The sequence below is a fragment of the Macaca fascicularis genome, chromosome 1 (assembly GCF_037993035.2).
Source record: "Macaca fascicularis isolate 582-1 chromosome 1, T2T-MFA8v1.1".
NCBI classification, from domain to species: Eukaryota; Metazoa; Chordata; class Mammalia; order Primates; family Cercopithecidae; genus Macaca; species Macaca fascicularis.
This window is the reverse complement of record NC_088375.1, coordinates 45,718,399-45,743,496: the sequence shown is the minus strand read 5'-3', so window position 1 is coordinate 45,743,496 and position 25,098 is coordinate 45,718,399.

Genomic DNA, 25,098 nt, shown 5'->3' with positions numbered 1-25,098 from the left:
ACACCAATTATCCTAAAATCTCTCATAAAAAGAAAAATATAATAATCTGTCAGTCAACAGAAGCCTAAGGAGATGTGATTATTAAGTGTAATGTGGTATCCTGAATGGGATTCCATAGTAGAATAGCTATATTAGTAAGAAATGGAAGAAACTGGCCGGGCGTGGCCTGTAATCCCAGCACTTTGGAAGGTCAAGGCGGGTGGATCACCTGAGGTCAGTAGTTCAAGAGCAGTCTGGCCAACATGGTGAAACTCCGTCTCTACTAAAAAAATCCAAAAATTAGCCAGGCATGGTGGTGCACACCTGTAATCCCAGTTACTCGGAAGGCTGAGGCAGGAGAATCACTTGAACCCTGGAGGCGGAGGTTACATTGAGCTGAGATCGTGCCACTGCACTTCATCCTGGGTGACAGAACAAGACTCCATCAAAAGAGAAAGAGGAGAGAGAGAGAGAGAGAGAGAGAGAGAGAGAGAGAGAGAGAGACAGAAAGAGAGAGAGAGAGAGAGAGAGAGAGAGACAGAGACAGAGAAAGAAAGAAAGAAAGAAAGAAAGAAAGAAAGAAAGAAAGAAAGAAAGAAAGAAAGAAAGAAAGAAAGAAAGAAAGAAAGAAAGGAAAGAAAGAAAGAAAGAAAGAAAGAAAGAAAGAAAGAAAGAAAGAAAGAAAGAAAGAAAGAAAGAAGGAAAGAAAGAAAGAAAAGAAAGAAAGAGAAAGAAAGAGAAAGAAAGAAAGAAAGAAATCTGGATAAAGTATGAACTTCAGTTAAAAATATGTGGTATTTATTCTTAAACTGTACAAAAGGTACTGGACTAATGTAAGATGCTAATAATAAGGGAAACTGTATGTGGGATATATGGTATGTCTTACAATATTCTCATCAATCTAAAACTGTTCAAAAATGAAGTATGTATTTTAAATGAAATCTTCAAATAACATCTTCTATGGCAATATGCTCATATTTCTTTAATTTTAAACATGAACTTCCTTGACCTTTTAGATTTTAGATATTCAACAGTTATTATACTTATGTTGGAACATTTCATTTTCTCAAAGCACTTTTTTTTTACACTGAAAACGTATTCTTACACTAGCTTAATCTTTTAATGGGGGTTATTTTAAAGTGGATTGACTCAATAATATTAGTGAGACTTCACTTACCAAGCAGTTTAAATATATTTTGTACATAATGAACATGTAAGTCAATGAGTATTTTAAAACTAGAGGTCTGTTGACTAATGCCCAATTTTAAAAATCTTGTAGAACCTAATAAAATGTCACAAATGACAAGGACTGTTGAATCAGCATTTCTAATATTATTCAATTCAACATCTATTATGAAGTTCCTTTAATAGTTACACTGCAGCACATTTCAAAGTGCAATAAAATAGAGTTAAAGAGCATTTTATGTGAGCTAGACTGAAAGCAATTGCAGAAAATACTTCAATCTCAGTTTCTACTGTTTTAAGTTATGCTTATTGAGGTTTCTGTTTATGTTTTTGTTTATTTTTAATATATGCTGTTAGAGCACTCAGGAAAGCAATTTACATGGAAGATAAACAACTTGCTGACTGCAAGGTGTGCTGCATGAGCAAAATGGCAAGTACTCTCTGAATTGCAATTCTAGTTTTGCAGTTTATTTAATTGGAAATTGTATAATATAATAAGAACCTGATTTGTTTCTTTCCATTGTTGTTCTCATACGCTACCATACCTATGCACAATGTGGATAACGCAAGCCTTTTTAACTTTGATGTTTATGACAATTAAGAGTTTTTGTGTCTTTTTTTGTGTTATTTTCTAGTTGCTATTAATATATTTGAACTATGCATAATAAGGACATTTAAAAAAATCAGCACTCTTCAACGTTATTTTTTAATATTACTCAGTTAAATGTTCAATAGTTTCTGCTATGATTGATTTACTGTGTGACACAGGGTTAATTAGAAGTATGCTTTGAAAATTCCAAAAAATTCATTATTTCTAGTTTTGGTTTTATTAATGATTATCAGAGAACATTCAACATACGGTTTTTATCTCATGAAACACATTGACACTTCCTATACTGCTCAGATTATCAATTTTTATCAATACTCCACAAACATTACACAAATAATATCTTTTTGTTGGTCAAAAAATTAAGAATTAAATATTATGTTGTAATATTCATAACAATCAGATTTTTATTACTTTTATATTTTCAATATGTTGTAATTTTCATGTAATTGTTCCACTAATACCCAATAAGTAAATTTTAGGCCTGTCTGTTGCATGTTAATTGTGTGAAATGCAAGTAAAACAGTACATGAAAGAAGTTTGTAGCCTTTCAAAGCATACAATAAAAGACAACAAATGAAACTGGTGCCCTGAGCCTACAACTCAAGGACTGGTAAAGCAATGTGCTTGAGATGGATGTAGTTGTACTGGACTTGTCATGCATTGGCAAGGGATTCGGTTCCCATGATATTACACATATTTATAGAGACAGGAAGCAGAGAAACAGCCAGTTATGTATGGAGGAAAAAAAAAAAAAGTGGGAATTTCCTGAGGAAATTGCTTCCAAAAAGGGGAAACCCTTCACAGATCTGACACTGGCATTAGCCTGATATTTAGTTGAGCTAAATCAGACCTGGTGAGTCTACTTTTTAATAAGCAACCTAAAAGGAGTAACAAATGAACCTTCTGGATTTGTGTGTGTGTATTTTAATATGATGTTTAATGGGAAGCCACTAAATATGTATTTATTATTGAGCTTAGGCAGATATACTCTGTTAACTTTAGAAATTTCTATTCCTACTTTGCTAAAACTTTTTTTCAAGCAATTGGATATAAATATAATGATTATTATGGTGCTATGAATTTGCAAATCTTCCACATCCAAATTTTCTCTTGTTACTCTTTCTATCTCACTTAATTAAAAATCAACTTGTATGTAAAATTCTTTTACTTGGCATTTTATATACAAAGAGGAATTTGTAAATGAAGAACCTTGTATAAAAGTTCTTTGTATAAAGAACAAAGAACTTTTTCTTTCAACAAGCATTTTGTGTTGACCATGAGAATTCTGAAATTTAGCCTTTGACTTTTGTTTAGTCTGGAATCTTTAAAAACTTTCTCTTTAACATGACCTTCTGGGTTTCATCAAGATATATATAGAACATATATATATATATTCAAGATATATATATAGAACATATACATATTCAAGATATATAGAGATATATCTATAGATATCTATAGAATGTTGTGTGTGTGTGTGTGTGTGTATATATATACACTAGACATGATGTGTTAGTTTCTGTAAGACATTATCACAAACTTTTTGGCCTAACAACAAAAACAATAATTACCTAAATGATTTATAGATTTAGAAGTTGGACACAAGTCCCAGTGGGATTAAATAAGGACTGCACTTCTTCTTTTGGAGACTCCAGGGAGGAATTTATTTTCTTATTTTCCACCTTCTAGAAGCAACTCATGTATCATTATTCTGTCTATCAAAAATGGACAATTTTAAACAAATAATCTTTCTTGGCACCCACAGGCTCTTTTAAGTCCAAAACTTCACTTCTATAAATCCTTTATATTAGTGAATATATACTCCATTTTTAAATTTTTTTTTTTCATTTTTTCTTTCTCCCTCAGAAATTTCCAGATCACAAAATAAGGATTTCTGTACATCTTTACTTTTTGTTTCTTATGGTTCATTTATGTTTTTAGTTTACTTGGAGGCAGATAAGTATGATTGCATTACCCAAATAATGAAGTTTGCATTTAACCATACATTACATTACTTAATATATCCATTGAAATGTTATTTTGTAGTATGCATGCTTAAATTTATTGATTTTTTCTGACTACTTTTGAGAGATGTTTGTTATTATTTCCTAAATACAATATGTTTTCAAAACTACTTAGAAATAAATTTAGACATTTAAAGTCTCTTTTCTTCCTATAAATATGACTAATGTATATTTATATGTTAAAAATGCATTTTTTTTTTAAATTATCGCCAGCCATGGTTTACTTTTCTTGTCTTTGTGTAGTTCTCTTTTCTCATTGGGCACCTCACTTGAATCATAGTTGGTAGGCATGCTTTGAAGCAAGCATTTCTGAAAGCTTTACTCAGCAAATTGAAATGCTGCTAAGAAAAAACAAATCGAAGAAAAGATAGATTTTCTCTGGAAGTGGTATACATTAGTATATTTTACTCATTGTAAAATATTATTTTCCTATATATCAACCTGCTTTCCATTAAAGTAAGGTACTATTTTAGAGAGTATTTCTAAAATTGTAGCCAAACACACAAAAAAATCACCGTTCAAATATTCTAGATTTTTTTGTTCTTCTTGCATTTATGACACAGAAGCTAAGAGAAAGGCATGGAACAGCTTGTCCCCTAGAGCATTTGAGGTAAGCACGGCCCTGGTGACACCTTAATTACAGACTTCTAGCTTCCAGGATTGTGAGAATATATTCCTATTGTTGTAAATTTTTATTGTTTTAAACAATACATTTCTATAGCTTGTTTATGATATTTTGTCATAGCAATTCTGGAAAACTACCAAAATGTTCTCTAATTAAAATAACAAATACATTTTCATTCAAAAATAAATAAAAATAAATATAAAATAAAACAGGAGAGTGAATAAACAAACTGTATATAATATGCTATACTATTTGTATATAACATAAGCACATCCACTGGAACAGTTTAAATCCTCTCTAGATTACTTACAGTACCTAATGCAATGTAAAGCCTATGTAAATAGTTGTTATACTGTATTGTTTAGGGAAAATGGCAAAGAAAAACAGTCTGTACATGTTCAGTACAGAGGAAACAATTCTATATTTTGGGGTTGGGGGATACTTTTGATCTACAGTTGGTTGAATTCATGAATGCAGAACTAATGGTACAAAGGGCCAACTGTATAGTAATAAAAAAAGAGCAGAGAAAGGAAGTAAATTTACAGTGGATATATCTGATAACACTACCTCGAGGTCAAAATCAACAGGAAGACCATGTTGTTAGCATGCACTCTTGATATAATGTCATTAAACGGCACTTTATTTCTGTGTTCTTCTTTTCAAAACCACATAACCTCAGAATAATTATGAGAAAAATATCAGGCAAACGCCATTGAGTATATTCTAAAGAAAGCCTCAAAACTTTACCTTCTAATTCTCAAAAATGCCGTGGTTATTAAAAACAAGGAAAGTCAGAGAAACTGTCACAGTCAAAAAGAGCTTAAGGAGACATTATGACTCCATGGAATATGGTAACCTGGAAGGCATCCTGAAACAGAAAAAGGACATTGGGTAAAACCTAAATAAATCTTAATAGAACACTTTTATTCATAACGTGTCAATTTTAGGTAATTATATGTAACAAATGTACCATACTAATGTACAATTTTAATAGGGGTAACTAGGCATAGGGAATAAGGAAACTCCGTATCATTCTCTCAATTTTTCCACAAATCTAAGAGTGTCCTGAAAATAAAGCTTTTTTAAAAACACCATTTTGATTTATTTTTTAATACCTGTATCATGCTAGTCTTCAGCGATCTAATCACAGTTCTTCAGAAGTAAGTCAGAAATGTAGGTTTTGAAAAACTTTACACTGAATGATGTTCATAACAGTAGTTCCAGACTCTAGTCCACAGAAATATCTGAAACACAGTAGTCCAGAGGACTGTAAAACAGGGACACTATTTCATTTAGAATTTAAATTTCTTGAGAAGAAGAATCAATATATTCTACTGAAGATGATAGCCTCTGGTAAAGAGAAAATAAAATTTGATGAGGCAACAAAGCAAAACAAAGCAAGATTAACAAAGCTGTGAAAATCCAGTATATAAATTATAGTCTCACTATCCAAGAGTGCCAATCTATAACCTAGACAATTAATTTCATAAATGGGTATTTTTACAGTGTTCTGTATTTTAACAATAGGATTTAAATGTAGTGAAATGGTTATCTGAAGTTCTGAATACATACAATATATTACAATACAGTCAATTAAGTTAAGTCACTCAATTCCTGAAGAGGGCTGCAAATATGTAATATTAATTTGTAGAAATGTGAATTGAAAATGTTATATCACTATGTCTCATTCTAGGTTCAGTTATTATCACTGGAATGAAGTCTTGTTATTTTTAGTTTTTCATTAGAAGCTTTATAAGAATGAAACATTAGCATTTTCATGCTTTTGTTAATAAAATTATTGTTGAACTTACTCTTGGACATGTGAATAATCATATTTGAAGCGCTTTCTCCCTATTGTAATTAAAGATTGGCTACTTGACAAAAATTCTGTTATCAAATAATAGACAGTATTGCTTTCAAGTACTGTATTATTATTCAGAAAGCGTTTTGTTCCCAATTTTTGTTATCCTTTAGTATTTCTCCAAAATTAGCAATAACCTTGCTTAAGCCCAAAGGACATTGCTCAAACCTTATTTTACTTGTCCTCTCAGTCACTTTTGACACTGATGACACTTCCCTTCCAGATAAAACACTGTCTTATCTTTGGGGATACCAGATTTCCTTATATATAGTTGTTGATACTCATATGTACATTTTTTTCATTAATACTTACAAATTCGCTTTGTATTTCTTTTCCTCTATCATCTCCTAAATTTTGGTTTTTCCTTAGATTTCTGTGCTGGGATTACTTATTTTTAATATTTCTACAGTACATTCCTTGACAAACACATTAGCTCCAAGAGCTTGTATTTTATCTGATCTCTAAAGAGCATTAATCCAGAACAGAACAATGTTTTAATGTATGCACTGACTTCAGACAAATATGAATTCAAATATTTTCCTTTTGATTTACTTTCTGAGTGACTTTGGTATCTTGCTAAATCTGAGTTTTGTTTCTTTTACAAAATAATAACGCTGATGCCAATGTTAATAATACAAATATTCACTCTAAAATTCATGCCAGATTCTGTATAAAACACTTTACATAAAGCATCTATTCCTGTTCTTACTTGAACACCATAAGGTATGTGGTAACATAATATTATACAGATAATAATTTGAATATCTCGCCAAAGTAACTTACCTACAATTAGAACTCAGGTCTGGATGAACCATAGTATAAGCTCACAATGTCTACTTTAAACTGTTTCTTCATAGCATAATCCTCATAAAAGAGTAATACTTCAACTGGTGAGGGGTGTGTGTGTGTGTGTGTGTGTGTGTGTGAGATGTCTTAGACACTTGTACATCAACAACATATTCAATCTCTTCAGTAAAGTGTATCCTAGCTACTTCAAATTCAACTTAAAGCCAAACTATTTAATATACTATTTTTCTGATTATCCCAACATATTGCTCCTCCTGCATCTCTTCATTACTAAGTTTCCCAAAGTAGAAAGGGAGAGTCATCCTTTCCTGCTCATTCCCTCCCTCATTCCGTACTAATTTATTGTCAAATCCTTAAACATCACTTATTGAAATTATTGCATCTATTTGCTTCCTCCTTTTTTCACTCATTTTTGTGGTTGACTCTGCCATACTCTCACACCTGGTTAACTGAGGTCTGTTTTATCAAACATACTCAGTGCTCATAGTCTTACCCTTCCTCTAAATCTTTTCAAAGAGTAGCAGAGAAATATTGCTTTTTAATGTCACATTTTCTTTTTTACTCCCAGAGTGCAGAAAAATGTTTCCTCTGTAAGCTCCATGGCTGTGAAGCTAAAATTGAATCGTCTTAATGTAGTTTACAAAATTCTATACAGCTGTGCTGGCTTATATCTAAGGTCCTTTTTCACATTACTAATTAATTGTATTTAAAGAGTAGTGAGGGAGGCTGAGGCAGGAGAATGGCGTGAACCCGGGAGGCGGAGGTTGCAGTGAGCTGAGATCGCGCCACTGCACTCCAGCCTGAGCGACAGAGCGAGACTCCGTCTCAAAAAAATAGAATAGAATAGAATAGAATAGAATAGAATAGAATAGAATAGAATAGAATAGAATAATAGAATAGAATAGAATGGAAAAAATCAAATCAAATCAAATCAAATAGTGGTTATTTTTCCCAATTTCAGGACTTCAAGTTTTCTTTCTTATCTAGACAACTGCTGCCTACGTGCTTTCTTTTCTAGCTTCTACTTGTACAGGGAGCACAATATAATGATGAAGGGCACAGCTTCTGAAATAACAGGGTTGTACCATTTTCTAATCTTGGGAATGTTACTCCACCACTCTGTGTTGCAGAAGTTTCCACATCTGTAAGATGGGGATGATAACATTCTGTGTCTCACTGGTTCTTAATGAGGACTAAATGCTATAAGGCTTTTACTGAAATAAAATTAGCATTTATATTGTTTCAAGAATATATTCTAAATAAGAAAGACTACATTACATGTCTGCAATCTAAAATTCCAACATATATTTTGGTAAATATTTAATAAGGACATTAAAAGTATACTACATTGCAATAAGATGTTGATAATCCATAATGATGAATTTAATGTTAAAAAAATGAACTGGAAGATAAGTTTATTCAACGCTATTTCAGTGAAATGTGATGGACAGAATTCTGGCTGACAATCAAATAAATATACAATTTTACTTTTCTCCTAGCATAATTTCTGTACCTGATCTGTGCTTGGTAAATCATTTTTACTTCTATTTTTTTTTCAATTTTGAATTTTGAATTTTTTTAAGATATGGTGTCACTCTGTCACCCAGGCTGGAATGCAGTGGCATAATCACAGTTCATTCAGCCTCAACCTCCCAGGCTCAAGTGATTCTCCGACCTTATCCTCCCTCAGAACCTGGGACTACAAACACATGCCACCATACTCAGCTAAGTTTAAAAATATATATTTTTGTAGAGATGGGATTTTACTATGTTGCCTATGCTGGTTGCAAACTCCTGGGTTCAAAGGATCCACTTATCTCAGCCTCCCAAAATGCTGGGATTATAGGCATGACCCACATTACCCTGCCCAAATTTTGTTTGTAAATGAATGAGTAAATGAGTTTGTCTGGACATTCCTACCTAGTTAATCAAAGTGTGTAACACACCAATAACTTTCAAGTAAATAAGTTGTTTTTAAAAGTCATGTGTCATCTTTGGTTTTATAATATAATTACATTTTTTTCTGAATTTATATGCAATATATAAAATAAACATTATGTCTTTACTAAGTGTATAGAAAATATTTTAGATGGAAATCTGATAAAGAATTTACTTAATAAAATAATCAAATATGTCATATATTTAATTTATTAGCTACAAAAATATTGTTATAACCACAAATGTTCAAGAGTATACTTAATTTTGCAACAAATGCCACTTATCTGAAGAAAAATAATTGAACTTAATTTTCTTTTGGTTTTGTTTTTCCACTGATGTGTGCATTCTGGATATGAGAGTAATTAATTTCTTTATAGACCAGTGCAAATTAAAGAATGAAGCTTTTCAAAAGAAAGGTAGAATCTAGTATGAACTGTTCCCAAATTTTGGTCTTTTATAGTTAGGGTTTCCATTATTTTAAATCAGGAGGGAAAGTGCTAATTACTCATTTAGAGATGCTAAGGTGGCCTTGGGAGGTCTATAAAAAGATGTAAGACCCCAACTAGAAAACGTATCTTCTACCAGACTTACTTGTTAGCAGCTCTTCCCTTTGAAAACCTCAGAAAGATTTTTACAGTCAGTCAAGAAGTCTATTATCTTTAAGTGGAAAAATAAGCATTATTAGAATTTTAATGTTAAAACTTACTTCATTAGGGCTAGGCATTAACCCCCAAAATTCTGTCTCACAGCACCAGCTGGCAAATTCACCCAGGGAAAGGTCTCACTTGCAACTCCACAATTTGGACCAAGACCATCTAATTGTGAGCACCAGCAGGGAAAGAGCAGGAAGAAGCTCTGAGTAGGCGAGCAACTTGCATCTTAAGGAAGAGAAAATCAAGCCAGATGTCGAGGGTGCTATTGTTAAGACCAATACTAATGAAAAAGGACAGATAAACAGAAAGGGACTAGAGTTGCCCAGTTTTTACCAAAGAAGCTTATATGAAGTAACCTTATCAGTAATATAAACCAAATGGGATTCCTGAGAGGGTTCTAAATTATTTACTCAGTGATGTCTTTTGGAGAGCTTTGACTGAAACCTTAACTTTTTCAGGAAATCTAATTCATGCTCTTCATCTGTCAATTGAAGACATGACAATGCATCACCTTCGATAGTCTCTGAACCCACACAGAACCTGATTCCCCAGTCTCTATCTTCTGTTCATAAAAGAGCTGCCTTTGTCTTGGTCATGCTCAGAGAAGAGAAACTAGCAATTATATGCTCCAGGTGTCTGCATCTCTTCCCAGTGTATGAGCTAACACTTTAAACAGAAAAAGTGATTGAGCAGATCATAAAATATTACGCTGAACTCAAGCTAGCATGTGCCATGCGAAGCATAAATTGGAAAGAGGTCACAAGCATATGAGAAGATTGTCAATGGTACCAAGGTACAAGCAGAGAGAAACTACTTACCTAATATAAAAGTATCTTTGGATTTGACAAAAAGCTATGGAACTAATAGGGGAAGGTAGAAAAAAAATGGCTCACATAGCTTTTACTTTTTTAATTAAGATTTTTAATTGTCACAGAGAACTAAAGTATATCATCTCAAATACTTTAAAGCGTACAGTTCAACTGGGTAAATATATTCACGTTGTTATGCAACCAATCTCAAGAACCCTTTTCTTCTTGCAAAACTGAAATGTGTAATTGCATTACATAACTCCCCATTCTCCTCTTCTCCTAGTCCCTGGCAACCAAAGTTCTACTTTCTTTCTCTATGAATTTGACTACTCTAAGTACTTATGGTTGTGGAATAGTTTATAGTATTATTTTTTGGTACTGGTTAATTTCACTTAGCATAATGTCCACGAAGTTTATTCCTATTGTAGCATGTGTCAAAATTTTCTTCCTTAAGAAGGCTGAATAATATTCCATTGTATATATGTATGAACCACATGCATACTACATCCATTTTATTTATCCATTTTTCCATTTATGGACCCTTGGTGTCTTCATTCATTTGTGTTGCTATTAAGAAATACCTGAGGCTGGATAATGTATAAAGAAAAGAAGTTTATTTGGCTCATGGTTCAGCAGGCTGCACAAGAGACATAGTATCAGCATCTGCTTCTGGTGAGGGTCTCAGGAAGCTTCCACTCACCGCAGAAGGTGAGGAGGAGTAAGCAGCACATATCAAGAGAGGAAGGAAGAGAGAGGGGCTGGGGTGCTGGGCTTTTTTTAACAAGCAGTTATTGAGGGAGCTCACAGTGTGAGAATACACTCATTACTAGGAGGACAGCTCTAAGCTATTAATACGGGATCCGGCCCCACAACTCCAACTCCTTGCACAAAGCCCTGTCTCCAATATTGGGGATCAAATTCCACCACAAGACTTGGTGACGCCAAACAAACTATATTCAAACCATAGTACCTGAATTGCTTTAGCATTTTAGCTATTGTGAATAATTCAACCATAAACATGGGTGTACAAGTATCTCTTCAATTCCCTGCATTTAATTTATTTGGATATATACCCAGAAGAGAAACAGCTGGATCATATGGTAATTCTATATTTAAATTTGAGGAACCACAGTAACTATTTTTCATAGCAGCTGCACAATTTTACTTTCTCACCAACAGTGCACAAGAGTTTAAATTTCTTCATATCTTTATAAATAATTGATATTTTCTGAGTTTTTTTGGTAGTAGCCACCATATAGGTGTGAGGTGTTATCTCATTGTGGTTTTGTATCTTGTTTCCTTAATGATCAGTGATGTTGAGCATTTTTCATGTGCTTATTGGCCATTTGTATATTTGCTTTCAAGAAATGTCTCTAAACCTTTGTCCATTTTCATTTTTGAACCAGGTTTTGTTGTTGTTATTGATGAGTCATATAAGTTAGTTACACATTTTGTATATTAAACCCTTAAGTGATATATAATTTCAAAATATGTTGTACCATTTCATAGGTTGTCTTTTCACTTTCATGAGTCAAATGAAAGTTTTGACTTTTCATTTTGCCATAGTTCGACTTAGCTCTTATTTCTTATGTTGTCTGTAATTTGGGGGTGATATTCCATAAATTATTGCATCCAGTGTGATAAATTTTGTTTCCCCATGATTTTTGTAATAATATAATAGTTGTAGCTTTCGTGTTTAGGTATTTGATTCACTTTGAGTTACATTTTGTATGTGGTATAAGGTCAGGATCTAACTTCATTCTTTTGCACATGGGTATCCAGTTTTTCCAACATCGTATGTTAAAATACTGTCCTTTCTCTACTGATTATTCTTGGCACTCTGGTCAGAAATCATTTGACCCTATATGCAATGGTTTATTTCTGAGCTTTTTACTTTTTTCATTTGTCCTACATGTATGTGTTTATGTCCCTGACACACAATTTAATTACTAAAGCTTCGTAATAACTTTTGAAATCAAGAATTGTGAAGACTCAATGTTATTATTTTTTAAGGTTATTTTAGCTTCTCAGAATGCCTGGAGATTTTATATACAATTTAGGGGCTGGGCATGGTGGCTCATGCTTGTAATGCTAGCACTTTGGGAGGCCAAAGCAGGATGATCCAGTGGGTCCAGGGGTTCGAGACCAGCCTGGATAACATAGGGAGATTCTGCCTCTAACACAAAAGAAAGAAAGAAAAAAAGAAGAGATTTTATATATAATTTAAGATGGATTTTTCTATTTCCAAAAAAAAAAAATAACGCCATTGGGATTCTGATAGAGATTGTATTAAATATTAGATTGTTTTAGGTAATATTGACATCTTAACAATAGCCAATCTTCCAGTCCGTGACCATGGATGTCTTTCCATTTATTTGTGTGTTCTTTAAATTATTTTAACAATGTTTTGCAGTTTTCACTTTACAACTCTTTCACCTCTTTCGTTAAGCTATTTCGAAGTACTTTATTAATTTTGATGCTATTGCAGGTGAAATTGTCTTCTAATTTCCTTTTTTGAATTGCTCGTTTGCCCACATGACTTTCGAAGATTAGCCATGAACACACAGGAATTTGTGTTTGGGAGGTGGGGTTCATTCAAATTTAATATATTTCAGACTCATCAAAGTGATATTTTGAAAATGAATTATGAAATCAGAGGGACTTAGAACGGAAGAAATTTTAAGTTTATTCAGTCCAGCCTCTTCATTTTACTGAGAAGGAAGCAGGTCGAAAAAAGTTAATAATTTTTAACCTTTAACCTTGTCATAGAATGGGTCATATCACTGGACCGTCTATACACAATGTTTAAAACGCTTGTACTTTTAGAAATGTTGCTACATGTATAGAATTTTATATTTAATAAGAATATCTTCTCCCTTCACTTTTTTCCTCTTCCCTTCATTTTTTCTATTATAAACTCTGTTCACATTAGTTTTAATCATGTGCTCTTTCACCAATTTTTAAAAACTAGAAATGTAGTAAGCACTGACCATACTAGCTGTTAGAAATCAGTTGAGAATGAGACAAAATTCCTGCCCTTGAAGAGTGTGTGTGTGTGTATACATACACACAATGTGTATATATACATACACACATGTGTGTATATATATACATACACACATGTATATATATACACACACACACATGTATGTGTATATATATACACACACTCATCAAGGGCAGGGATATATATACACACACACATATACATATATATATATACACATACACACACACACACACATATATATATATTTTTTTGAGACCGAGTCTCACTCTGTCACCCACACTGGAGTGCAGTGGCTCGATCTCGGCTCACTGCAACTGCCACCTCCAGGATTCAAGCGATTCTCCTGCCTCAGTCTCCTGAGTAGTTGGGACGGCAGGCGTGCACCACCTTGCCAGGCTTTTTTGTTTGTTTGTTTTTTTAGTAGAAACGGGGTTTCACCATGTTGGGCAGGCTGGTCTTAACTCCTGACCTGAGGTGATTTGCCCGCCTCGGTCTCCCAAAGTGCTGGTATGACAGGCATGAGCCACCACTCCTGGCCTGATGAGTATATTTTATGCCATTTTATGAAAGTTACAGATACCAAGATGCAGTCACTCTTGTCGGACACAGACAAATTGGAGCTGGGAGATCACAAAGGAGGGGAGCTCATAATTATATGTCTGAGATAAGAACTGTCTCAAAACCTTTCTAAACTAAAACCCTAAGAAAGCTTTCAGACATCCCATGCTTTGTACAAGTTGCTCAATTTGCATGAATACACATATTTCTGTGACAAGATGTATTGCTAGACATTCTTTAAGGCTGCACAAACTCAGAGAACAGGCACTCAAAAACAAACATGCCCAGCAACAGTGTCTCCACCAATAAACTGACCCTTGCTTTGAGCCTCCAGAACCAATCAACTTTGTTTCCATGCAGTTTACCCGGACTTCTCTGTTTGGCCAAGAAAAGCTTCCCTCTATACTTTCCTATCCTCATACACCTGTAACTTGTCATAGCTGTGCATCCCAGACTATATAATCCTTTTTCCTCACTCCCAAAGAAAAATATGTTTGGAGAATTATTTCTCTGTTGTCATTTTAGCATGACATCGAAGCTGCCAGATAAGTGAGTCAGTTATTACAGTACAAAGTGATGACTTATGTTGCTGAAAGTACATGAAAGATTTATTATTATCATATCCTTCCCACTATGAAATGTGCCTTCGTTGAAGAGTCAATGTGTCAGGATTGTCCCTTCTTTGATCATGTCACCATGTACAATTTTGCATCTGAAAATATACTAGGAAAATGCTTATTCCTGCCTGAGGGACCATCTCTTATTCTGCTAACTGAAACGTTTTATTTTTCTTTTTCACCTCTTTGCTCTAAAAAGTTGACCTTCTTATCTCTTACCTATAGCATCTTTTGCAACACAACCAGTTCTAGTTCCCTAAGGGCATTGTTCTTGTCTCAAATTCATGTCTCTTTCATTTTTTTTTTTTCCTCTAACTCTGTACCAAAAATTTTAAACCATTTAAAAGCAAACTTGATGTTACTAATGAAAGTTGCTCATGTATTTAGAAATCCGTTTGTCTTTCTTCAACAGTATTTACATTAATTGGATGTCTAGTTCTTCAGTAATTTGAAATTATTTAAAATAGATTTTCTATATGCTATTTTTCATATATTTTTCCATTTTAAAATTCCTTTTTCTCTTCCTTTCTTCTTTTCTTCATGCTTTCTTCCTTTCCTTTACCCCTTCATGCCTTTTCCACTTCCCTTTTTTATTTATCTTTCTTTCTTCCTTTCTTCTTCCTTCCTTCTCTCATTTCTTCTTTTTTCTTGTCTCATTCTTCTTTCTTTTTTATATTCTGTCAGTCTTAATATTTAAATGAGAAACTCTTGGGGAAGGCTATGAAGGGTTCGACTTCAGATTCTGTACATATTAGCTGTTACTTACCTTCCCTACATGCCAATTCCCTCTCTGTAAGATAGATATATTCAAAGTGAATTTAATGAGAAAAATTGTTATGGAAATTAAATGATTTAATTGATTTTTAAATAACAATACACTAGGAAGATCACTGCATCCACAATATTTAGATGCAAATTTTAGAATTAAATGTGAATACTAAAATTACTTAGAATATGTGCACCAATTCTCTTGACCAATGCATGCAATGTGGTATCATCAAAACCAGATATAATGCATAGTCTAGAAAACCATTAGTGTTCCTAGCCAGAGACTATAACATTAACTGCAGCAGTGATATAGAGAAAATAAATACTGGAACAAGAGAAAAGCGTATCACTTTTAGTTTTACTAAAATTACTAATTTTTTTCTAGAAGTTTACATTTCTGTAATCTTCAACTTAAATTGGAAAACATTTTCTATTGAGAAGCTGAAAAATATTTACCCTATACAAACTTCTTCAAGATAGTGTTTAAAAAACTTATTCTTTCTGGAAATATCTGGAAATGAGTAAAGATATCACAACTTTCCACCACGAAATTCTTGGGTCTTTCTTAGAGTACCCTTTTCCTCTCAGACTCGATAACATATTTTAATCTGAAATAAAATAGTTTTCATTTCATTATTTTGTGATTCATTTCTGGAACATGTCTAATCAACTAAGCATCTACAGACAAAATGTCACTAGTTTGAGGGAGCAGCATATATCAAGTTTTAATTATGACTTTCTATGCAAACTTCTTGTTGTAAAAATGTCCACAAACCAAATTTACATCTCCTCTCTAGACCTTTCCTGACTGAGACCTCTCTAGACCTCTCCTGACTGAGACCATCCTGGCCAACATGGTGAAAGCTGTCTCTACTAAAAATACAAAAATTAGCTGTGTGTGGTGGTGGGTGCCTGTAGTCCCAGGTACTCGGGAAGCTGAGGCAGGAGAATCACTTAAACCCAGGAGACAGAGGTTGCAGTGAGCTGAGATCATGCCACTGTGCTCCAGCCTAGTGACATAGTGAGACTCTGTAAAAAAAAAAAGAAAAAAAAAAAAAAGAAAAGAAAACAAACACTAAGACAACTTGTATATTTTTAAAATTTTTCTTTAAACTTTGTTTTCCCTTTTCTCTAGAAATTTCAAATAGAAATTCAATAATTGTGTTTTCAGGAAACATTTCTGTGTGGTTCCCTGAAGTATGTGACAATGAGCAACAAACATATGTCAAAAAATGAAGATTTTTTTAGCTGAATCACAACAAAAACACTACATGGTAGAAGATATCAGAGTAAAATGTCAAATTTATTTGTTTTTTATGAGTTCCTTGAAAGTCAACATTGCCTAATATGTGAACATGAATGGTAGAGATGTGAATGTTCATAAAATTTGTCCCAAAGTCATTTTTACCTTAAAAGGTATTAAAAATTTTTTAAATGATATTTTTCTCTTACAATAGTAGAATAAGCTCAAGGTCAAGGAACAGCATTTATCCATTTTTTTAAATAAGAATCCAAAGCTTACAAGAACGGAAATGCTTAAGGATATCAACAAAGAAGGTGTTTTAGGAAAAAATCCCTGAAGATGGTTCCACTGTGTGAGGAGGAGTCACAATTACTATATTCCCTTCATGTTTATCTTTAAAATGCCTCCAGATATTGTTATCTTAAAAAAAAGGTACCTAGGAACTAGAAAATGTGTTTTTAAATATCATAATATATTGAAAGACTACAGGCACACAGCAAGATTTAGGAGAATTTAGCTCCTTAGTTTCAGTTTGAACAATCTTGAGAAAATTAATTGTAAGTTTAGATATTGCAAATGTTTTTCCTTAAAAAATCTGATTAAAAGGTAAGAATGACTATTTATTCTAATTTTACTTCACCACAAAGAAAACAAAGATTAAAACAAAATATTCATAAATTCATGTTTGTGTGTATTTATGTGTTCTAAGGCTTTATAAAATGAATTTCACAAATCATACCATTATGCTAAATAATCATCAACTTGGAAAGTAAATATATGCACAATGGTTATATAATTATATAGGTAAATATCTATATTCCTCTATAAATGTAATAATAGTGCTATTTCTGAGATTGCACATATATACTTATCTACAAATGTATATTATATCCCTTTATGAAAACAATTATATATATATATTTACCTACCACTTATATTCAACAAGTAATAATTTCTATAGACTGATGTTTTAAAGAGAAAATATACTTTATGTGAGACTTTAAAAAAAAAGACTTTTTTCTTTGTAAGTCAATTTACAAGTTGCAGTGAAGCTTATTAACAGGAAGTTATTTAGAATCATATGTAACAAAGTCTAAATGTCAATACAGTATCTGCATCTCTGTGCCTGAGTATTTTTCCAACTCAAATGAATGATGCTCTGTTTTTGTGAGTGTAGCAAGCCTAAAGTGCTAGGAATTAATAACTCTTGGGGAGCAACCCCAGCCATGACTGATAAGAATTAGTATGTAAATATCCCACCTCCATTTCTCCTCCAGTATAAGAATTCTGAGCCATGTGTTTTAAATATCTTCCCAGAATCTCCCTACAAAAATCAACTTATTATTTATGATCATAGTTGGCTTAATAATTAACACTTTATTGCCTTAATTGGCTATTTTTTCTTTGTCAGTTCCCTACTCCACAAGTTATGTTTCTTTCACCTACAAAATAAATTGCTTACACTGGAAGTATTGTCCATGGTTCTGAAGTGGTCCCCACAGTGAAGTTTCTTTGCATTTAGAAAGAAGAAGAATGCAATTAAAAATGGGCAAAAGGTATGAATAGACATATCTCGAAAGAAGACATATAAATAGAAAACAGGTATATGAAAGAGTACTCAACATTATTGATCATAGATTAATGCAAATCAAAACTGCGATAAGAAATCATCTCACCCAGTTAAAATGGCTTTTATCCAAAAGACAGGCAATAACAAATGCTAATGAGAATGTGGAGGAAAGGAAATCCCAGTATACTATTGGTAGTAATGTAAATTACTGTAAACACTATGGAAAACAGTTTGTAGCTTCTGCAAAAAACTAAAAATAAAACTACCATATGATCTAGCAATTCCACACCAAAGTATATACCCCAAAGATCAGAAATCAGTATATAAAAGAGGTATCTGTATTGCCATGTTCATTGTAGCACTGTTCACAATAGCCAAGATTTTCAAGCAACCTAGTGTCCACCAATAGACGAATGGATAAAGAAAATGTGGTACATATACATAATGAAGTACTATTCAGCTTAAAAAAGAAAGAGATCCTGTCATTTGCAACAGTATGCATGGAACTGGAGGTCATAACATTGAGTGAAATAAGTCAGGCACAGAAAGATAAACATCACACATTCTCACTTACCTGTGGAAGCTATATATTAAAACAATTGAAGTCATGGCGATAGAGACTAGGATGGTTACCAGAGGCTCAGAAGGGTAGTGTGGAGAGGATGGAGGGGAAGTAGGGATGGTTGAGGCTATGAAAAAATAGAAGAATAAATTAGACCTAGTATTTGCTTGCACAACAGGATGATTATAGTAAAGAATAATTTAATTGTACATTTAAAAATAAGCAAAAATATATAATTGAATTATTTGTAACACTAAATAATGCTTGAGGTGATGGATACCGTACATACCCTGATGTGTTTATTACATATTGGATGTCTGTATCAAAATATCTAATGAATCCATAAATATATACACCTACTACCTACTCACAAAAAATAAAAAAATAGGCAAGGGAAGGAGTTACTCTAATGGCTAGGTAAATGATATAGATCATTATGACATAAGGTTGTTGTCACATAGGGAAGTAGAGAAGAAAAGATTTGGAAATGAAGATATTCACAAGGGAAGAGAGTAGTGCTTTTTTTTTTTTTTTTTTTTCCAGCAGACAATCATAAATAGAAAATTTCAGCCAAGTAACCAGGGACTCAAATGACTGTCTGGGCTCCCAGTAATGGGCTGGGAACTTTTTTTTTTTTTTAATAAAAAATACAAACCAGAGCTTGAATTATTGTTGTGTGGATTGTCTAGAGCAGAGGTCGGCAATCTATAGACTATAGGCCAAATCTGGCTCGTGGCCCTTTTCTTCCAAAGACGATAAGCTAAAAATGACATTTACATGTTGCAGGGCTATTTAACACAAACAAACAAACAAAAAATAAAAGAAAGAATAAGCAACAGAATCATAGGTATCTCACGAATTGAAAAGTGTAAAAAGAAACTCCCTGTTTCTTTACAGAAAATGTTTGCTGATCCCGGGTCTAGATGATCAAATGTGATGGAGAAATATTAAGAGTGCAGCTTAGATGTCAGCATGTATCAGTCTATAACTGTTACCTGATAATTAGTACAAATAAAGGAGGAAATATATTTCCAATATTCAAAAACTATTATCTGGTTTAGCAAAATGGTTGTTCATGTCACAGGCAAATGGCTTTTTTTGCAGTTTTACTTTTGTCTTGTTTGTTAACATGCCATAAAGGAACATAACAACTAACATTCAGGTTGAAAATATAATTGGGGATCCAGCAGTCAAGAAGTTATCAGTACATCACTAGGGGTACCCCTCTGGCAAGCGGTTTAGACCAGGAAATATGCTGCTAGAAGGCAAAGGGACTCTAAAATATGTGGTAGAAGTGGATATAATGAATATCTTGTGTGACCTCAGGACTCATTGCCTTAGTGGGGACTTACAGCTTGGTCATTAATCCTCCTGTTATAAGTATCCTTCTTAGAAATTGTGACTGATCATGACCTTGAAGCAGTAACAGGATGGAAGGAATTTAAGACAGAGCACAAAGGGATTTGACTGATGAAATGTGTAGACTATACGAAGGCTGATAGTGCCACACTCAAACCCTTCATAAATTGCAGTGTGCTTCAGTGGATTTTCAATTGTCAGTATCCTCTTTGTGCCTAAGAATGTTTGCCCACAGTTGATGAGAATCAGCACACGACAGGTCTTACATGCCTGGAAATGAATAGTCCTAGGATCATTCCACAACCAGTGACTGAAAGGAGTTAATATATAAAAGCTCAGCACCTCCATCCATCCAGTGAGACAATTCTGAGACATGTAATTTACAACATTTTCTAGAATTTCCCTCTGGGTTTAAGCTCCAGTTACCCACAGTGGGTGCTGACTAAATAAGATATCTTTCAATGACTGCTTCCTTTCATTGTTTTAAATCCCCAGTCTCTGGGCATTGTTTTCTTGCACCTACCTCTTTTCTCAGAATCTCTTTTCCCAGTAACCTAAACTGAAACAGCTTTTAGCAACTCAGAAACTTTCCTAAGTACTAATGAGATCATCAGTATTTTTTAAAGTGCTATAAGCCATAGAGGGGGGAAAAATGTTCTGGTCCTTCACTGGTGTTTCTCTTATTTAGAAAGCAAAGTGAAATCAAATGAATACATTTTCTGTTAAATTATATATTATGAATTGCTATAATTTTTAATTTAATTATTTGACAGAGCATTAGAGAAATCTCTGGTGAATAGAAGAAAATGAAAAGCACTCCAGCTAAAGCTGGGTGAAATCCTCTGGTTAATACATCTACCTATATCTACCATTCTGAGCTGCAAAGTAATAAATAAGCTTTTTCCTAACTATTTTTGTTGTAAACATTAAATATATAATTAAAGAAGCAGAGAAAACAGGAGGATAAATTTTTCCAAATGGCAGAGAAGCATAAAACATTCTCTAGGTTATTATTTCCTAAAAGGTGTTCCATGGAAACACTAGTCTTCCTATAGCTCTTTAAAAATAGTAAATTTAAATAGTGTGTTTAGAGACCACAAGAAATGCTGTCTTTTACCTCCACCTTATTCACCCCTACCTTTCCCTTGTATATTCACAATGCAAACATAGCAATTCTATTTTAATAAGCTTATTTTTTCTTAAATGTTGTTTTGTTTAGTATTCTTCTGACTTATTTTATAAATCATTTGTAAATTAGTATATATGTTATGTGTAAAAACACATTAAGATATAAACTGTGGAAAACTTTATTCTTGGTACTCAAGCATTAGGATTCAAGTACATCTCATTAATGAGCTATCTTAACTCAAATGCCATTCTTCTGTATATTTTATTTATTTAACCTAATTTATCAAGCATGATAAATTATATAGGAAGTCCCTACACTTGCCTATAATAAACATAAGACCCTATATTGATTATTTATTAGTATCTAATACATTTAAGGTATTAAATACCTTAAGATATTCAATACAAAAATGTAACTAATACATTTTTGAATACATTGAATAAACAACAAGTATTACCTAAGCCACCTCAAAAACTTATTTATATGAAGCAACATAAAAGACAAGTTTATTTAATAAAATAGATGTTATAAGAGAAAGATGTGTAGAAGGTAGCTTATTTTCTTACCATAAGTAATTTGAAATTTTAGAAGAAAGCAAGATTTAAGTAGAATTCTTAGAGTAAAAATGTTGCCATACATAATTAAATGCCAAACATCAGTCTCTAAAATAAAAGTGTTATACAATTTCATAACAAACAATATAAGCATAAATTTGATAATTTTCCAATTCCTCTGAATTATTATGTAATAACTATATTACATTAATTATGTCATATTAATAGTAGTTCATTTTTTGATGTCTGTGCCATTCTTTATTCACTCATATTGACCTGCCCCATAGCACAATTCAAACTACAATTTGCCTGGATATAAAGCAAACTTTCTTCAAAGGCCCAGCAGTCTTCTTGATAATGTAGCTTGGAATTTCAAGGGCATACCTGATATAACAATGTGTTGTCATAAATATTTCTGACATTTATTCATTGTACTTCCTTTAAAAGCAAGTTAATATTTCAAAAATAAATTAATAGTAACATCATTTCTCAGCTCAATTATAAAATATGCTAATGTGTCAGACATTCTTAATGCATCAGGATTGACTGGGGACTACTGTAGCCTAAGTAAAAAGAATTTTAAAAAGCAATATTCCATGGTGAATAGTTTAACCATATGGTCATTTGGCTTTGATTTAATTCAGCCATAGGTGTTAGGAATTTTATGATGTACCTAGACTAGATCTACTACTTCTAAAAAGGACATTTTACAGAAAAGGAGATATAAATAGTATGAAAACTTCATTTATTATATTTCTTTTCAAATTATACTCTGGTCTTTTCAAACTCTCTAAGGAAGCATATTTCCTTTGGTATATTAGAAGTGACTTACTCAATTCAGCCCAAATCTGAGAGTACTGACACCATTAATGTGTAGGAATTATATATTGGATGAACTTTGATAAATCAGGAATTATCAGGGAAATCTTTCACAATTAAACTTTAATTATGCCTAGATACCAGAGAGAGACAGAGAGAGTGTGAGTTTCTGGAGTACAAAACTCCTGCACTGATTAACTAAAGCCTACAATCTCTTCGAGTGCATTTTGAAAAAAAAATCCAACAGTGGATATTTAAAATATGTGTATGTGTATTAAAAAACATACGTACATATTTCTAACATGAGTATGGGTGACTAACACATACCATTTCTTTAGGAATTAGCAATTTCGTTTTTCAACAAGGTAAGAGTTATGCCCGTGATTGAGCATTCACTTGATCTGGTTGCTCAGGTTAAATCAATGTGTTTATGAATAGGCAGTGTGAAGAAAAGCTGAGACTTGCTATGTGTACCCCTGAGGAATGAAAGCAGAACAGGATCTCAGTGATGACAGGTGAAGTTTCATGAGTATGATTTGACAAAGTTTAGGCTGAGACTTTTTATGGATTCTATTCACTTTTTGTGTTTAAAAAGTAGCGATGTATGTTCTTACATAGGATGTATCACTTCTTTGGGCATTCGTGTCTTTATAAAATGAGAATAACAATTTCTCCCTTATGTTCTTTGTGATTTTGTGTCAAGAGTGATGGTAATTGAAAATACTTCTACAAATATAGAGGTTGGACTTCCTTCTCTGTTTGTACCTGACTGTATTTGTCACCAAAATCTGTTAGGGCTGCGTGAGATTGTATGTAATAATAAGTTGAAGCAAAGAAAATCAATAAAAGAGATATAAAATGAGATTACCAATTACAGAAGATGTGAAATCCATTTTTAAATGACACAAAATGAAAAACAATGGCACAAGTGAAGATTCAGTGTAGGCCTCAATGTTCTGTGGTTGAAAAAAACTAGAGCGAAATGATGCGTATGTGTTATAACCTGTACAGCCTTCCAAACAGCTTCAAAGAATCACAAGGGGTGTGAATATGCTACTGATATATTTGAAAGATAAAATTATCAAAAATCACATTATAAGAATTACCATGTTAATTATATATTTAATTGAAGCAATATGATGCTTTATCATCCTTTAAACTATCATTGTTAGTGGAATCCATTTAGCCAATAAACAAAGATCAATGGTCATTTTAGGTAAAATAGTTGGTTTATTCTTTCTAAAAACTATTCCAAAACTACAATTTACAAGCTGCCTTGTCCTGTTAATTCACTTCATGTTATGTCTTCCCGCTGGTGTTCATTTTCACTGCCTTCACTGTCAGATAGGTGTTTCTTCTCTAATTGCCACCAATGTCACTCTATTCACAAGGTGACACTTGCAATAGCAGCTTTCTCACTTAAATCAGTGTGAGCATTGTCTCTGTTGACTAGTACATGAGTATCTACTTCTCTGATTGCGTGGTCTCAATTAAGAAGTTTATGCTCAAATTAAATTTAGTGCGCTACATTCAGGTTTCAGTAAGGGGAAGGGTATGTTAGAATTGCTTGATTAGAAAAAACATGTACTTTTGTTACTCTTTTCATATCCCTGTCTTATTAATTTTATTTCTTGTCAAAACAGCATCTATTTTTTCACTATGAATTGTTTGGATTAAATTTACTCTTTATTCTGATGCTCATGGAATATATATAGGAACCAGTTAGTTTTGAAGTGTAGCGAAGGAAGAGATAGACAGTGATATATTACGCATGACTCCTCAGAGATACAGGACAGTCACTATTTTTGTGAGAATCCCCTGCAATTCCAAGTGCAATGTTCTTTCTGCCTTTATCATTGCTTGATGTAAATCACACCTTTGTTTAATTCTGATTTTTCTGCATTCTAACTTCATGATCCCCAGCAGGTCATTTAACCTCTTAAACATTTCTCATCATTAAGCTAGACATATAGTGTTCAAGAGTTTGCATTATATGATTTATTTTTACTTATTCATTACTTTATTCGTTCATTGGTTCCTATAATGTTTCTTCCTTATTACAGTGTAAACTCCAAGACCAAATGGACAGATTTGCTTAACTTTATATTTCTAGTACCTAGAACTATGTCCAGAAGATAGTAGATACTTAGTGAATGTTTGAAAGACTATCTGAAAGATTCTGCATTATCTATGCCAAGAAACAGACCAATCATACTAAGAAGTAGGGAATTTGATAGTCAGCTAAATAGAAATTTTCTAGTTGATATTATAAATTCCTGTTCTAATGATTAAATACTGCTGCCACCAGGAACCAGAATATATGTGACTGGTTTGAAAACAGGAGGATCGACTTGAGCCAAATAATAGTATGACTTGTAAAACACTAAATTAAAATCATTCATCAACTCAGGTGATAAA